Below are 7,591 nucleotides of genomic sequence, written 5' to 3'. Positions count from 1 at the left end.
GACGTTATTTATATGCTCGAGTATTACCACGTTGTCGGGTGGAGTCTGACCAATGTCCAGAAGGGGGAAGAAAGAAACGAATGAACGAGTGACAATATAAATGGAGGGGTTTTCACTTACAAAATGCATTTTAAAATGATTGGAGGAATAAGGGAATGAAAGGTGAATGAAAGAACGAAGGGCTTCATGTGAGCATGTATCCTTTTAATGAATGTATTATCATTGCTTTATATTGTGAATGTTTTCTAAATGACTTGTTATTATCTGATTAATGTCTTGTTTAATTGCTTTAATTGTACGTACGAGACCTTATTGGGCTTTTAGCTCATTCCGTTAGTTTTGTACTCCTTATAGGGGATGCGAGTAAGGGCGAGAGACCTGTATAGAATAACATCGTCTAGTCCTTTCGAATTTTATTGCAACTTGTACTCGCTCTAGTGCTCGAATAGGGATTGGAAGTATGGGAACTTAAAACTCTTGTTATATTTGGGTTGTATTTTATTTCGGGAAAGAAATGAATGTAAGTATGCGTTTTAAGTTTGGGAATTGGTTTTGTTTTATTTTTCCTCGAGATTTTATCTTATTTTGTCTATAGTAAGTGAGTGAGTCCCGGCGAGAGTTGGGTAGGCGGTCCGCCGAACCCTTTTGTTCACCTTAGGGGGAGGTGGGGCCGTCACATAAACTCACTGCTCAAAGCCAGAAAGTCGGGATTGATATTGGGCAGTTTCCCAATCCGAGTCAACTTCCTAATTTGTTAGCTGCCAGGACTTTTCTTATTTCAGAGGATCATTCTCAAGGAAAAGGAAAGTTGGAGGAAATTGATTTGTAATAGGAATCTTTTTAGGAGTTGGATTGGTATTAGGAAACCAATCAATTAGGTAATTGAGCCAAGTCAAATTGGGTAGACATCATCTTTTGGCCGGAGACAAAAAAAAGGAGCATAGTGCTCTTGTCTTGACTTTTTCTTTTTTTTTTGAGCCGATTTTGGGAGAGGAAAACAATTTGAAAGCTTTGAATAGATTTTTGGATGGCTTGTTCTCCATTAATGGAGAACTAATTTCATATTTCTAGTCAAGGGGACAACTGAAGATTTGGTTCAACAATAACTGTGAGATCTAAATTATTTTAATTGTTTCTTTCGTTCATTGGTATTTGTATGTTTTCTGCTTTTAGTGGCTATGACTATTATGTATGATTGCATAGTTGCGCAATATTTAATTATTCACGTAGTTTATTTGTTAATTGAGAGTAGTTAAATCCGTAATTATTTGATTACTCTCATCCCGGTAGCAACTGGCATAATTGGGTATGTGTTGGAGAAACGTACAATCTAATTTAAATAAACTCTCGTAGCGTGTTTATTGATTAGAGTAGGGTTTCTCTAGTTCTAATGCAATTGGAGAATTAAATCTTATAGTCGTATCTAGGGTTATTCCTTGATTCGAAAAATAGTCAATGGTCGTACCTTATCTATCGAAACAGTAAGGAGAAACTGACTGTTAGATCATATCGGCAGTTAACGGCCTACTTATTAATGAATGTTGGAATTATATTTGAATCAATGATCAGTTGCATGAACCATCTCTGAAGTATATCCTTGGCTAGAGTTTTCTCATTATTTCTCTCTCTTAATTATTTTTTGCAGTCGATTAATTTAGTTAATAATTCATTAGCTTTTAATTCTCAAAACCCCCATTTACCCTTGACTTGAAAAGGAGCAAATTTTTCCCAGTCTCCGAGGATACGATCTTACTTGCCCTATATACAAATTAACAAGTTCTCGTGAATAAATTCTGGTATATCGAATTTAGAAAACTCTTCGGAGTCAGGGTGAATCTAGTAACCTATTGCACATCCAAAGTCTCTACTCCAATACTAGAATTGACACAAAACTGCTTCTGTTGGCAATTAGGATTATTAATATTATTATTGCACAGACTTAACACATGTCATTGGCTGCAAATGTATAGGTCGCTATATAGTATAAGAAAGTTAAGATCGATCCCTCGAGGAGCACTCATAGTTACTAGAACTTTAACTTATTTTATTACATAGACAAGCAATAATGATACGAAATATATCTACTCCAAACACAAATATATAGCGGCTACAAGTAAATGGATGAACTCAACTAACACACAAGTTCTAGGGTATGGGATCAACGAAGTGTCCCTAACTACAACTCAAATAAGTGACAAATGCTACACTACTTGTTTTACTAAAGGCTCATTCACTTATAGTAACCAAAACTCATTTTCACGAAGAATCTAGTGTCACCTATATATGCATTTTCCTACTTTCGTGGTGAAACAACGAGCATGGTGTGTTACAAATTTGGTTTAATTTTTTTAGGCAAGTTTTTTAATTTGTGTCGAAGTAATTAGTTTCCCAATTGATTTTAGTCACTTGAAGTAGTAGCCAAGGAATTTCTTATTTTATTTAGGATTTAGAGGTTATTTTCTATTCTGTACAAATCTAAGAACTATCATTAGTTTCCTATTATTATTTGAATTTTGGCCAAATAATATTTCCTATAAATAGATGGGTTGACATATTATAAAGTGAGACACAAGGGATACACAAGGAGCATACAAGGGCGATATGTAGCCTTATACATGAGGGTGAGAGAGGGTTTTTGAAAAATGAGAGATGGTATACAAGGATTAGATTTGGGTTCAAGTGGTATTTTTATATAGGATTTTTCTCTTATAATAAAGAACGGATTTCCCTCCGTAGATGTAGGCTCAATGATAAAGTCAAACCACGTTAAATATTATGTATCATTTATCTTTCATATTTATGGCTTGTTTGTTATTAAATCGTTGTGTACTTGATGTCTCAATAGTTGTTTGTTCTGTGTTTGGATCCTAACAAGTGGTATTAGATCTTAGTTATGAGACTGAACTGCTCATGGACACTTGAATCCGAACAAACTAGTATCAGAATGAGATTCGTAGTTGAATCTTGGTTGACTATTGAGGTCAGGCGAATTGGTAGTTGTTACCAATTAAACAATTTGATGGTGGTGTCCTTATTTCAAAGGGTTAACAAGAAGCATTGAAGGTAATGGATGGAAGCCGGAAAGTATAAAGATACTTGACGGTGAATTTAAGCAGGTGATTCAAGGATAAAAAAAAAGGTGAAGTCCAATGTTGATTTTGGACATAAACCGATGGAGACTTTCTCACAACTCCATCAGTTGATACTTCATCTCGAATGGTTATTAGATTTGGATTGTATTCTTTAGGTGGTGTGGTATGTGTCCTAAAAAAACAAAGAGATCTTATTTTCAACTGCTAGAAGACTGACAGTTACGAGTATTTCATTTTAGGTGGAGTCTTGGAAACAACATATAGCGAGACAGTCTTGAAGATGAGAAAAAGTATGGTGATTTTACCACTTGGTTGCCTCAATGGTTAGAAATAAAACTTATGGAAGGGGATCCCGAGTGGTAAGTGGTGGTGAGAAAAAATCCGACAAAGGGAGATGGTGAATTAAGGCACTTTCTCACAAGTCAACTAGAGATTGGATTCAGGGTAACAACATATGTTCATTTGCCGATTAAATCAATTTAGTGTCAGGACTGTATTAATTCGGATGTGTAGTTCGATACCATATCATTTGATAGTTAAAGACAAATTGTTGCTAAAAGAAATATTAGCCAAGGTGAAGATTTGTTAAGAAATTGACTTAATTTCTTTTAGATAGTTTTCTTAATTTGTATGGAAGTAATTAGTTTTCTAATTGGTTTTAGTTACTTGAAATAGTGGCCAAGGAATTTTCTATTTTATTTAGGATTTAGAGGTTATTTCCTATTCTGTACAAATTTAGGAATTAGCACTGGTTTTCTGTTATTATTGGGTTTTGGCCAAATAATATTTCCTATAAATAGGTGGGTTGACATACTACAAAATGACACACAAGAGATACATAAGGACGACATGTAACCTTATATATAAGGATGAGAGAGGGTTCTTGGGAGATAGAAAATGGTACATAAGAGTTGGATTTGGGTTTAAATTGTATTCTTGTATAGGATTCTCCTCTTATAATAAAGAACGGGTTTCTCACCGTGGACATAGGCTCAATGATAGAATCAAACCATATTAAATATTATGTGTCATTTATCTTTCATACTTGTAGTTTGTTTATCACTAAATTATTGTGTACTTAATGTTTTAATAGTTGTTTGTTCCGTACTTGGATCCTAACAAGTGGTATCAGAATTTAGTTGCGAGACTGGACTGCTTTAAGGACTTGGATCCCAACATGGTGCCATTAAATTCAAGAATGTACTAAACCTTACCTAATTTCAACACTACTTTTGTGTGCTAAGATCCTAAGTTCCATTTATGCCAATTCCATCATCATCTACCAACTTTTGATTGATAAACAACAACTAAAATGATTTGTAAATGGTGACCAAGCATGACAAATGTTCAAACAAGCTTAGATGAAGTAGAAAGTACAAAAGGTAACATTCATCCACTTATTCAAACCAAGATCAAGAAACACAAAGCATCAGCCATGAAATATATTAGCTAGATATGAGAAATAAATAAATAAATCTTAGTATTTGATGAATATCAACATAAATCTAATGAAATTAAGAGAAAGGGAGAAGAAAATGCTTATTCTACCGTGAGGAATAAAGATCTTCAAGCTCCAATTTCTCCTTTATTTTCAAAATACTAAGATTATATCAATAGCTCATCAAGAGTTGTTCAAAGAATCCTCTTCTAGAGAGAGAGAGAGAGAGAGTAAATTCTAGTCTAAAAACTACTACTTTCTTTCCTATTCTTCTAGATGTCTCAAGAAAAGTTCAAGACTCTTGTTCAAGAAGTTTCTTCCAAAAGCTTTGATTCATCCTTTCTTGGCACAATTTGATGTTGAGATGGCAGAGATGTAAAAAGGTAACGAAAAGTTGATATTTTAGACCCAAAAAGCAGCTATCAAAATGTCCTAATTGTCACAGGAAAGAGCCTATATAAGCCAACCCATTCTACCCAGTACTAGGGTTTCTTTGTATTGGGGTGGATGACGTCATCAAGTTGGGTTGAGATTCAAGATGCCCAGATCGCCTTCTTCTTTCTTCATCAATGTGAAGAACATCTTCTTTGTTTACCCCAAGTGTGTTCTTACTAAAGGGCAAGCATTAGATTCAATTACAAACATCCAATTCCCCATATCTCCCATTTACATACGAGTTGTTCAAGAAACGCACCAAGATGGATTTTCTCATCTGTACTGTTGGATTCAATTCACAGGTAAATTTCATACTGAATCTGCAAGGTTCTTCGATATTAAATCACCCAATTCAAGCTCGATGTTCCATCCAAATGTGCAAGACACAAGGAATTCATTCGCAGTTAGGGATTATATATCAAAGTACGGAGATTTTATCTAATAGGGCAACTTCCAGCCAGATGGCTGAAGCAGATTCTCCGTTGACAAAACAAGGGAGGTATATGTCACTGCGCTTGCCAAGGATGATAAGGAAATGGCACTTGATGTATCAAGAAGGGCGATTCTCGATACTTCATCATTCACTACGACAAATTATCAAGCAATTTGGATAGAATATTCAAGAAGCCACCAGAACCATACGTGGTCCCTTGGTCCCTTTCTCTCAGGCCCAATGTGTTCCCATTTTCTTGATCTAATGGGTCACTCAAAATATAACTGGGCTTGCCACTAGACCCTATAGGCCTATGTCCATAATAATCGAAGGCCCAAGTCAAATTGGTAAAATATGTTGGGCTAGAAACCTCAATTCTCAAGCACACAATTACTATGCACGCCATATTGACTTGACCCATCACTGTGACAATGACTGGTATAATGTGATAGATGATGTTAACCCTTAGTTTCTCAAACATTGGAAGGAATTCTTAGGAGCCCAACGAAATTGGTCATCCAATTGTAAATATGCCAAATCTAGGAAGATAAAAAAGGGAATTCCAACAATCATGCTATGCAATTCTGGTCCCAATTCCTCATACCACGACTATTTAAGTGCACCAGATCGCGCCGATCTCTTCAACTGGATCAAGCAGAATGTCACATTCTACTTCCTCCAAGAACCCCTCTTCGTCCCCAGAAATCAAGATTAGGCATCACCTATCCTAGAGCAAGAGGCAAATCATCAGAATTAGGTTCGCGTGTGGCCATTGCTTGCTCCACATCAATGCATGAAATAAGGGACACCTTGTTCTCAGCATTGATGAGACAAGGAAGTTATTCTTCGAAATTCACCAAGGATGCCCTCCATTTCACCATGTGTTCAATACCACTTGGTCGGTATCAATTCGGGTATGACTTCCTGGTTCTTGAAAGACGTGGATCCCAGTAAGATCAATAACAGGGTCAGGGCTCTTATCATGAGCCAATTATCTAATTTCGGTGTCATAAGTCCCATTAATCTAGAATTAACATGTAATTCCTTGCCATATATCTGGATTAACTGTAAGGAAGTAGATTTCGAATTTGTATGCATTTTATTCCAAGATGAGATGAATTGACATATTTTTATTTCGATTCTACGTAGAGATTACACGTGGCACTGCTGCATTAAATCCCTACATACATATGAATACGTACTACTACGCCGTATCCTACATTGTATGTCTACGTATTTCATACATATGTGGGGTCCACTTCTTCAACTGAAGCACGTCCACGTGTTAGCACTAGATTCAATTGCTCCCCAGAAGAGCTGCCATCATCCACAGCATCCCCTGACTCCATCAGGGTCCTCTTCATCTCCTCCACTGCCTTGAACAGTCGGTCCAATTCGCAGATGAATAAAAACTTCCCATGTGAAGCGCAAAGTACATTCCCAGGAACAAGACGTGCTCCATGCCACAGTAACTCATGACCTTGAAGAATTCTGCCATGTCCTTCATGTTTGCCATTTCTTCTGATGTTCAAAACACAGCGCATTGAGCACTCTTCTAAAACGGACGTGTTCAGCAACCAAGGCTCAAAGTCTCCGATTCCAGTTGAATTTATCGACCTTTACCTTGACATGTGTCGTGATCCTCACCGTTCAAAATGGGAACACGTGTCAGCAATCCCGACCCAGGCGGGATAATCTCCAATTTGAATTTCGAATTTGAATTTGATATCTGGTTGAGTTCCCTCTATCTGGTACCATTTATCTTGTATTCTTGTCACAACAAGTTTAACAACAAAGTTTGTCCGATTTCGCATAATTTTCCATACTTTGCTTACTACATCAACTAGTTATTACCTAATCAACAAAATTACCATTCTCATAATCATTTTAAACCCAATTCAACCACAATCCATTCAAAATATTTACAAAATATTACACAAAATATACATTTATCAAATAGCAAGAGGTTGATCCATTCTTTCTTGATCATTAGTGGAATCTATACCCTAAATCCTTGGTATTTGATAAATTTTCCTCTAAAGTCTTCATCTACAAGTTATTTATTATATTTCCAATTTGGTTGAATTATTTATCTTTTTATTGCTTTAACCTATATTTGTCTAAATAATAAAGTAAGTAAGTACCTAAGAGTTGATTAGAGCTTCTCGTGGGATCGATCCTACTTGCAGATAA

This window comes from Coffea eugenioides, chromosome 8, assembly GCF_003713205.1.
Source record: "Coffea eugenioides isolate CCC68of chromosome 8, Ceug_1.0, whole genome shotgun sequence".
Classification (NCBI taxonomy): Eukaryota; Viridiplantae; Streptophyta; class Magnoliopsida; order Gentianales; family Rubiaceae; genus Coffea; species Coffea eugenioides.
This window is presented reverse-complemented; position numbering follows the sequence as displayed.